General features: G+C 35.4%; 1 pseudogene; it reads left to right on the top strand.

Annotated features, from left to right (window-relative positions):
• The first annotated feature begins 446 nt into the window (after positions 1-446).
• On the top strand, positions 447-11154 carry LOC122006112 (annotated as a pseudogene).
• Positions 11155-11871: the final 717 nt, after the last annotated feature.

The following is an 11871-nucleotide window of genomic DNA, read 5'->3' on the forward strand; positions in this document are numbered from 1 at the left end:
AACCAAAACCTGAACCCTAGAAATAAACTCTTAAAAAAATAATTTTTTTAAAATTTTTTTCTTAATTCATAAATTAAAAAAAAAATAAAAACAGTTGTTATCCTGCGCGGTGCGTACTGTGGCGTCGCGCAGGATAACAAATCCTTATATATATATATATATATATATATATATATAAAATGCGCCATAAGATAAATCCAGACGACATTTTTCTTCAATACTAGTAATACAATATTCAAGAAAAACATATATATATATATATATATATATATATATATATATATATATATAATTATAATGCGCCATAAGATAAATCCAGACGACATTTTTCTCCAATAATAGTAATACAATATTCAAGAAAAACTCTACACCATACAAGTGGGGCAGTAGTTTCTAAGTACACGACAAACCACGATACGACTGTGGGCAGGCTAAACCATGAAGTAAAGATAAAGAACAAGGAAACGAAAAATCATTTTGGGCACAATTTTGCAGATTTCTCCGATAGGATTCTGATACTTCTTCTTCCCCGGGATTGTGATCTTGCAATCAGCAAGGAAGAAGAAGATGATGGCGAACGCTCCCCTGTTTTTTCCACTCATCTTTATCTGTTTCTTCTCCTCTGCTCCATCGGCGTCGGTGATCACCCATTTGCCTGGATTCCGAGGCTCATTGCCCTTCTACTTAGAGACAGGGTTTGCTAGCTAGCTGCCGTCCCGTGCTTACGTTGGTTGCGTGATGTCCATCAAACTCAGCTTTCACCGATGCGCAGGTACGTGGAGGTGGACAGGGAGAACGGTGGCGAGTTGTTCTACTACTTCATCCAGTCGGAGAGCAAGCCGGCGGAGGACCCTCTGTTCCTCTAGCTCACCGGCGGTCCCAGGTGCTCTGCCTTCTGCGGCCTGGTCTTCGAAATCGGTGGGTGAAATTTCTCTATTTGCTACGATTAACTACTCTCGTTTCATAGTAGAAATCCACTCGCAGGTCCCCTGAAATTTGTGACAGCCGAGTACAACGGGAGCTTGCCGAGCTTAGTGTACAATCCCTATTCCTGGACCAAGGTGACTTCTTCTTGTTCAGCAATCGAGGAAGAAATTGGATGCATGCTTTTGATCCTGTCTACGTGAAAACATACATGCAGGTAGCCAACGTGATCTTTGTAGATTCCCCAACGGGTTCTGGATTCTCATACTCGAGGAAAAATGAAGGGTATGATGCCAACGACACGTCTTGGTCTGAACAGGCTTATAAGTTTCTCATACAGGTGGGAAAGATCATATATATTCCTGATGTAATTACTGTAAGTGCCTTAAAGATGCAATCTTTCACTTTTGCAGTGGCTTGTTGAGCACCCACAATTCATCTCCAATCCCCTCTACATTGCTGGGGATTCATATGCTGGAAAAATTGTACCTATTGTGGCCAAAAGAGTGATGGATGGTAACTCTACTTTTAAAGTAGCTATTGTGAAGTGAGAATCCCTTTGCTATGTTAGTTCACATGCCATTTTCATTTACTGTAATCCAGATATTGATGAAGGGAAAGAATCGCTATTTAACCTCCAGGTACATTGCTTGAATTGATGGGTCACTGGAAATGAAGGGAAATAACCTAATTTTGATCTCTGAATCGTTGCGTCTGATAGTATACGAAAGAAAAGTCTTTACTTATTGATGGGTTTCAGGGTTATTTGGTTGGCAACCCATTCACAGGAGGAGAAGTAGATAGGAATTCTCAAATACCTTATGCTCACAACATGGGGATCATTTCTGATGACTTATTTGAGGTAATCTTAATCCTGTTATATGTATCAAAATGATATCTGATATCACCTTACTTTCTGAACTTTTAGATGACACAAAGATGCTGCGTAGGACAAGATTATCGGACTCCCACCAATTCGCAATGTGCGAAGTATCTTGACACATATGACAATGTGAGTTTATACATGCATTGCCTTGTCATGAACATACTGCAACTTGTATTGATTGCCAAGCTTCATGGACCAGTTCTATTCAGAAATTAATCAGGGTCACATTTTGGAAATGGCATGTGCTCCTGACTATGAAAGAAACCACCTGCAACACCGTATGTGTGCGACTTCTGATAAGAGAAACTCGAAGCAGAACTTGCATTTTCTTCAACCACCCCCATTGCCTGACCTTAGTTGTCGAGTAAGAACTCGACTGAATGGATCTCTGATTTCATTGTGCCACCCAAATTTTATCAGTTTTCTTTTGTCTGATCACAGAGTTATGCTTATGTTCTATCATACTATTGGGCTAACAGTAAGACTGTGAGGAAAGCCCTCGACATCAAACAGGTACTGGAGCTCTTCCCTTTGGCTCAATCATTTACTTATTCTGCAATTCTAAGAAACAGAGCATGTTGTTGAAAACCTCATGAGCAACACATTTTTTTTGTCGAAGGGGACAATTAAAGAATGGGTGAGGTGCAATTTTACCTTACCATACACATACAGATATGACAGTAACATCGACTATCATCTTAGCCTTTTGCATAGAGGCTATCGTGCTTTGGTTTACAGGTGATTAAGTCGATACAAAAAATTATTTGTTGGCTTGTTAGAGAACTTCTTGTCGGTCATAAAGCTTCTTTGTTCTTAGTGGTGATCATGACATGGTGATACCCTTTCTGGGGACAAGACAATGGATAAAGTCTTTGAATTCTTCTATCATCGATAATTGGAGGTCTTGGCTTGTCGATGGTCAAGTTGCAGGGTGAGACTTGGAACAGATGTTTTTACATAAAACTCGACTTTTGTGAGATTATTCTAATTGCTCTTCTTGCAATTGCGATAGGTATACAATGGCATATTCTAACAATTTGACATTTGCAACGGTAAAGGTGAGATGAAAATGAATACGATTGATGTGTTTCTTTTCGTTACTTGTTAAAGAAAATGGTTAGAAATCAATTGTTTGTGTTCTTAATGTAGGGTGCTGGTCACACAGCTCCAGAGTACAAACCGAAAGAATGCCAAGCTATGATCTCAAGGTGGATTGCAAATGTACCTCTATGATATGTTCTTCCCTACATCATGAAGGCTCATCTTAATACGAAGATGATTCATTAAAAAAATAGCACCAAAATAACACACTACAATGGTAGTGACTGCTTTGTAAATCATCCGTGGTCACTTATGTTAAAGATATATTAATAATAATCTTAGACTTTGTGTATAAGGATAAAAGTGAAAATAGAGTCCAAACGAGTGTCCAATTAGTTAGAGGATGACAGTTTTACTAGAATGGAATAAGGGGTCAATTTTCGACTGGCGTATGCCATCGAGGAAAAAAAACTTCTTCCTCCTCTAGTTACTTGGTGGTTAGTTATAAGTTGACTCTGTGATTTACTTCTCTTCATATAACTTAGGGACAGACTATGAGAGACGACTGAAATGAACGTAATCATCTTTTACTATAATAAAAGTAAAAATAGTTATTGTCTTTAATTCATGCTAATAGTTTCTATTTGCATCTTGTATTTATATCAACTACTTCAAAAATGAGATCCAACTTTAAACTCTTGTAAGGTTATTTCTAAATTATGGTCGAATAATAAAAAAGAATTAAGAGCTTGATAATACCTAAATTTTTTTAAAAAACTAAAGTGAACTTAATAGTAACTTAATTAACCTTAAATTTAACTCCACTTATCATGAGCAACTTGTTTACAATTCTATCCTAAAATGTCCTCTAACAAAGAAGAATTAAAATATGTTGGAAAAGTGAATGAAAAATTGGATCTATTTCACTAAACAATCACGAGCAACTTGTTTACAATTCTATCCAAAAAAGGCCTCTAACAAAGAAGAATTAAACTATGTTGGAAAAGTGAATGAAAAATTGGATGAAATTGGAGAATAGTCCCATATTAGAAGAGAAAATGAACGGAAGAATGATTCTAATATGAATGAGAGAATAGTCTAACATGGGGAGTTTGACGGTAATATGACTGGTTTTATATTGAAACACAACTTGATGATCGATATTGTGATTAGGTATAGATGAGAGACTCTTTTGAGGGAAACTATGTTAACCTTGGCTATTTTCTTAGTCAATTTTTAGCTCGGCTGCTGAGTACAGACACTCGGCAAAATCTCTCGAGCACCCAATTTAGCTTTGTCTACCAAGCACCTAGACTTCCCTAAGTGCTTTAGTTGTCTCCCAAGTACCTAGACTTCCCTCAGTGCTTGTGCGACTCGACTCTCCCAAATCTCTAGCTAGTTTGCATTCTTAAAATTTTGGCTCTCTTGTCGGATCAGATAAGCTGTAATTTGAATTCTACCTTTCATTTGTAATTTTTACTTGTCTGGTCCAATAAAAAATTGCATCTTTAAAGTAATTGCACAAGGATATAGATGACCTTTCCTATCTGTGTTTGACTTACGTGCGAGTACGATATATGAGCATCAAATGTTGGCCTAATCGAGATAAAACTTAATAAAGTATCATCAATTAGCAAGCAGGTTTTCCCCGACGGTCTTTCTTCACTCACCTCTATTCCTTTTATTTTTGGTGATAACATTTAGATATTGGGTTCAGTTCATCGTAAATAATCAGCTCATCTTTTTAATTGCTGCAACGTTAACTCAACTACTAACGTGAGACTAACATCCCATTCATAATCGAGTCTCCTTCCATCTATCATTTTTTTTCATTCATATTTTTTCAACAATCCTCTTACATAAATGAAAACAGAAGTATGAGATAATATTCAACAATTGAGTTCAATATAGGATAGGTAAGTTTTATCCTTTGAATATTTCCTTGTGAAGACATGTTTACTTACCTGTTGATCAGTAGATACAATGTCTTTCAACTATTTTATCGTTTGTGTAACCATTTACATATTTCACCAAGGAGTTTCTCTAATACAATCCAATTCTCATAGGTGTGTTTGTTCTTGATCATGAATATGTTTGGTTCTGTGAAAAATTCTAAAAATTATGTCTTTCAATCATCTTTGAAGTGGTCCCACTTCTTTTTCACATAGGGTGATCTCAAGAGTAATTTGCATTATTCCACTGGATTATTAAAATTTGTATGTTTAACCTCCATCTTTTATGGGTATCACTGGTTTATTGGATAGTCCCACCACATTAATCTACTTAGTCAATGCAGTTAGGTTGTATCATTAAACTTAATTTTTGAGATCTCTAGTCAGCATACATTGGGTTTCATTGCACGAACATATTCTGCATGCATCATTCTCATTACTCAAGATGAGATTGCGACTACCTCTCTATTTAACCCTTTCGTTAGCATATCTGTTAGATTATTCTTTGACTTTGCATAGTCAACCGTAATAACTCTTAAGTAATTATTTAATGGTATTTATTACGACTTATATGTCTAGACTTACAATTTTATAGGATGACTTTATGTTTGTACAATCACTGATTGACTATTACAATATATGGAAATTATCGATACAAATTTCAGTTATTTAGGAATATCTTTTAAGAATTATTGTAGTCATTTAGCCTCTTCACTACGTTTGTCAAGAGTTACAAACTCAAATTTTGTCATATATCTAGTTATTTTAGTTTGCTTAAAATATTTTCATGAAATGGTTGCACCTTCCAAACTGAATAAATATCCACTCGTAGACTTTGAATATTTCACATTAGATATCTAATTTACATTGCTATATATTTTTTTATCACAATAGAATATCTCGTATAGTACATTCTATAATCATGAGTATATTTCAAATATCTCAGTACTCTCATTATCCCTTTCTAGTGTTTAACATCGGGATTACTCGTATATCTACTTAATTTACTTATTGCATAGGCTAGGTCTAGTCATGTACAACTCATTAAATATATGAGACTTTCAATCACTCTAGAGTACTATATATGAGAGATAATCTCTCTTCAATATTGATAGATGTTAACTCATATTTATTGAAGTTCGTGCTAATGTAGTATAACCATTGATGAATTTTTCAAGAATCTTATCTACATAATAAGACAGACATAGAACAAGTCCTTTTGATAGTAATCACCTGAAAAGTTTCACTGAACACGATGTTTTTTGAGTGAATTTCATGTATATTATCTGAAACTCATGGACTTGGTTGATTCATTTTAGAGTCAACCATTTTATAGTCTGGGAATCAACTAACAATGAACTTTTTGGTGTGTACATCCTTCATCTTATATTTCTTATACAGGACTGCCATAATTTCTTAGTCATTTTCTTCATGTTATACATAATGTACAGCGAGTCGGTAAAATAGTTGATGATGTAGTTTCGATAGAGGAACTCTGAATGATTCCATGCTTACACTGTACTAATGGTCTGAATATCAATAGCATCCTCAGCTGGCTTGGGCAGTTTCTTCATTAAGAATCGGGTCAGCTTCAACATGGTCAGATAGAAGAACATCGTTTGTTACCACCGTTTGAAGTTCAACCCACTGGACTTTTCTATCTCTTTCATATTATTAATTGGAACATTTCCAATTGAGAGGGGATCACCATGAATTGAGCATCCTGCTTCTCAACACCTTTCATGACCATCTCAACAAAATAGAATTTGTTTTAAGATTGTTGGACAATCTCTCTGTTTTTGGCAATCTTCCTTTAAAGATTGTTGAAGATATTTGTCGTTGTTACAAGAGAATAGTCTGAATTGAATTACAAATCAAAATCACACTTATATGATGGCTTGAGCTGATGATCTTAAGTTGCCAAGTTGGTTGAACTACTAGAATATTCGAGCCATTAGGGATAGTTGAATTGTCAAGAAGGTCAAGCTGCCAATTGCCAATTGATAGAAATTGAATTAAATTTGAATACATGAACCATAATAAATGTTTGATGTGCATGAACTAAGTGAAATATGAATCTTGTAATTTATGTACATAGATAGAATAAGTTCATGTATCTAATCATGGAGTATAGTCCAAAAGTTTCTATTGGGTAGTATAACTAGTCATGTAATGTAAAGTTGCAATACAAGTATTTTTTTTAATACAAATCATTATACTACAACTCTCCTTCTCTTCAAAGGCTATTTGAGAGTCCACTACTTTCTAACAAAGTAGTATCAGAGTTTATGTCATCAATTTTTTTTTTCATTACCTTCCACTTACCAAATTCAAGTATGAGAATTACTCACTTAGAATAAAGACTATACTCATATCCTAAGGAGTATGGGATATTATTGAAAATGATTTTGAATAACCCTCCGATGTGACAATTTTACCTCAAAACCATAGGATGTTTTGGAGAAAGAAAGAAAGAGAGATCAATATGCTCTCACCATCATCCATAACGTTTTGGCCTAGGGACGAGCTGACAAAAGCACTGGGATAAATAAATCACCTTTTGATACCATTAAATAAAGTCTATTTGAGAAAATAACCAATGAGATAACATAAAAAAAGACGTAAGAGATGCTTCACAACTCTATTATAAGAGTGGACAAGGTGAAGAATGTGCTTTTGATTCTGTGTTCCACAACAAAGTGAGTATTTTACCAGAATTTTTACTATTATCAAATAAATAAAAGGACTTAGAGAAATTATGCCTGTTATAATTGAGAAGGTAATTTCCTTTTTTTTTAAAAACAAGTTTAATCATATTATTATTGTAATGGAAGAATCTACTGATTTAGAGATTATGATTATTGAAGAATTAATGGATCATTATGGAAAAAAAAGATGAATCCTTTAAAGCAAGGAACATGTGTTCCCACCCATAGTTATTTAACAAACCACAATTGATCTCATAATTTATCTTGTTTCATATAATTTAAAAATAAATTATAAAAAATATCTAAGATAAATATAATTATTATTTTTATTATCATTATCATTATCATTACCATATATTATTTCGAGTTGTCCCTAAAAAAAATGATTAACCAGGTTGGATAACATCGAGTCTAGGATGATCAATCTAATCCTATGAAAATTTTCCACCGACCATCAAAATAAATCAGGAAGTACTCGCAGTTGACAGTTCAGGAATCCAATATCCTTTAATTATGTGTCCTATTTAGAAAATAATTTTTATAAATTTATCATATCTGAAATTCAAACTGCAAATATCTGATTGATAATTTAAATATCCCTGCATCATAACTCCAGAGTATTTCAAGTTGTCCCTAAGACATAATTGAGCTGATGAATGCGCACTTGATTTATAGAAATGCCCAGGATTAATTTTTGAGAAAGCCGACCAAAAATATTCTACGAAATGACCGAAATGTATTACTCCGATTTGACTTCATCATATTTATATTTTTAAAGCCCGCATATCTGTATCGATCAGATAAATCCCTCCGACAGTAATAAAATATTCAAGAAAAACTCTACACCCTACAGGTACTTTCACGGACAACAGCGTTAGTTACTACGTACACGACAATCCAAAATTACGACTCTGTGCACGCCAAACCTTGAAGATCTGCCACGGCTGTAAAGATAAAGAACAGGAAAAAAAATCATTTCAGGCACAATTACGCAGATTTCTCCGGTGGGATTCTGCTACTTCTTCCCCGGGACTGTGATCATGCAACAGTCAGGCAGGAAGAAGAAGATGATGGCGATCGCTCCCCTGTTTTTTCCACTCATCTTGATCTTCCTCTGTTTCTTCTCCTCTGTTCTATCGGCCTCGGTGATCACCCATTTGCCTGGATTCCGAGGCCCTTTGCCCTTCTACTTAGAGACAGGGTTTGGTTGCTAGCTGCTGCCCGTGCTTAAGTGGGTTGTGTGATCTCCATGAAGCTCAGCTTTCACTGATGCAGGTACGTGGAGGTGGACAAGGAGAACGGTGGCGAGTTGTTCTACTACTTCATCCAGTCGGAGAGCAAGCCGGCGGAGGACCCTCTGTTCCTCTGGCTCACCGGCGGTCCCAGGTGCTCTGCCTTCAGCGGCTTGGTCTTCGAAATCGGTGGGTGAAATTTCCCTATTTGCTATGATTAACTACTCTCGTTTCATAGTAGAAATCCACTCGCAGGTCCCCTGAAATTTGTGACAGCCGAGTACAACGGGAGCTTGCCGAGCTTATTATACAATCCCTATTCCTGGACCAAGGTTACTTCTTCTTATTGCTTAGTAATCGAGGAGGAAATTGTATGCATGCTTTTGATCCTGTCTACGTGAAAACATACATGCAGGTAGCCAACGTGATCTTTGTTGATTCCCCAATGGGTTCTGGATTCTCATACTCAAGAAAAGATCAAGGGTATGATGCCAACGACATGTCTTGGTCTGAACAAACTTATAAGTTTCTCATACAGGTGGGAAAGATCATATTTTCCTGGTGCAATTACTGTAAGTGCCTTAAAGGTGCAATCTTTCACTTTTGCAGTGGCTTGTTGAGCACCCACAGTTCATCTCCAACCCCCTCTACATTACTGGGGATTCATATGCTGGAAAGGTTGTGCCTATTGTGGCTAAAAGAGTGATGAATGGTAACTCTACTTTTAATGTAAACTATTGTGAAGGGAGAGCCACTCTGCTATGTTAATTTACATGCTATTTTCATTTACTGTAATTCAGGTATTAATGAAGGGAAAGAACCACTACTTAACCTCCAGGTAAATTGCTTGAATTGATGGGCCCTTGACAATGAAGGGGAAAAACCTAATTTGGAACTTTCAGGGTTACTTGATTGGCAATCCAGTCACAGGAGGAAAAGTCGATAAGAATTCTCAATTACCTTATGCTCACGGCATGGGGATCATATCTGATGACTTATTTGAGGTAATCTTAGCCCCATTATCGATCAATTAGGATCAAATGTATCGAAATGATCTCTGATATCACCTTACTTTTTGAACTTTTAGATGACACAAAGAAGCTGCTTAGGACAAGATTATCGGATTCCCACCAGTTCGCAATGTGTGAAATATCTTGACACATATGACAATGTGAGTCTATACATGCATTGCCTTGTCATGAACATACTGCAACTTGTATTGATTGCCAAGCTTCATGAACCAGTTCTATTCAGAAATTAATCAGGGTCACATTTTGGAAATGGCATGTGCTCCTGACATTGAAGCCAACCACCTGCATCGTCGTATGTGTGCGACTTCTGATAAGAGAAACTTGAAGCAGAACTTGCATTTTCTTCGACCACCCCCATTGCCTGACCTTAGTTGTCGAGTAAGAACTCTGACTGAATGGATCTCTGATTTCATTGTGCCAACCACATTTTATCTGTTTTCTTTTGTCTGATCACAGACTTATGCTTACGTTCTATCATACTATTGGGCTAACAGTAAGACTGTGAGGAAAGCCCTCGCCATCAAACAGGTACTGGAGCTCTTCCTTTTGGTTCGATCATTTACTTATTTTGCAGTACAAAGCCTCATGAATAACACATTTTTGTCGAAGGGGACGATCAAAGAATGGGTGAGGTGCAATTTTGCCTTACCATACACGCACGGATTTGGCAGTAACATCGACTATCATCTTAGCCTTTTGCAAAGAGGCTATCGGGCTTTGGTTTACAGGTGATTAAGTTGGTACAAATATTTTATTTGTTGGCATGTTAGAGAACTTCTCGTCATTCATAAAGCTTCTTCGTTCTCAGTGGTGATCATGACTTGGTGATACCCTTTCTGGGGACAAGACAATGGATAAAGTCTCTAAATTCTTCTATCATCGATAATTGGAGGTCTTGGTTTGTCGATGGTCAAGTTGCAGGGTGAGGCTTAGAACATTTGTATTTACATAAAACCCAACTTTTGTGAGATTATTCTAATTGCTCTTCGTGCAATTGCGATAGGTATACAATGGCATATTCTAACAATTTGACATTTGCAACGGTAAAGGTGAGATAAAAATTAATGAGATCGATGTGTTTCTTTTCGTTACTTGTAAAAGCAAATTGTTAGAAATCAATTGTTTGTGTTCTTAATGTAGGGTGCTGGTCACACAGCTCCAGAGTACAAACCGAAAGAATGTCAATCTATGATCTCAAGGTGGATTGCCAATGTACCTCTATGATATGTTTTTCCCTCATCTTAATATGAAGACAATTCATGAAAAAAAACACACCAAAATAACACACCACAATGGTGATTGCTTTGTATATCACCTGTTATCCCTTATGTAAAAGATATATAAAGTGAAAATAGCCATTGTCTCTATGTCATGCTAATAGTTTGTATTTGCAACTTGTATTTGTATCAACTACTTCTAAATTAAATGATGATATGATCTACTTAAAACTCTTGCCAATATTATTTATAAATTATGATCGAATAATTAAAAAAAATTAAGAGCTTGATAATATATAAAAGAATCAAACTCTAGCTTAAAAGGAAAATCAAATTGAACTTAATTTTCATTTCAGTAACTTAATTAATCTTAAATTTATCTCCACTTAACTATTTCACTAAACAATTATGAGCATTATAAAGTTTAGATCGACTTAACTCGTTTACAACTCTACGAATGAAAAATTGAATGAAATTGATTTTAATATGATTAGGAGAATAGTGAAGGAAGATTTAAGGAAAATGGCTCCAATATAAATGAGAGAATAGTTGATGCTTCAATATGATCATTCAAACTTCAAATGGCTATAATTTTTAACTCAGAATCAGATTCTATCTGTCGCTATGAGTGAAGAATTAGAAAGCCTATTTGTTATCGATGAAACTGTAATTGTAAAATTTCAGCCCAAAATTTCACCATTTAAACCTTTTTTAGGATTTTTTTTTTTGCTATTTTGGTAATTTTTATTTTTTGGGTGTTTAGGGTAATTTTTATATTCTTGGTATTTATTAGAGATGATTTGTCTTGATAGTTGTCCTTATTTAAGTTAAAGTCGTTCAATTAATTACTTTATTTTTTGAGTAAAGATTTATTTATTTT

Source organism: Zingiber officinale, chromosome 7B (genome assembly GCF_018446385.1).
Source record: "Zingiber officinale cultivar Zhangliang chromosome 7B, Zo_v1.1, whole genome shotgun sequence".
NCBI classification, from domain to species: Eukaryota; Viridiplantae; Streptophyta; class Magnoliopsida; order Zingiberales; family Zingiberaceae; genus Zingiber; species Zingiber officinale.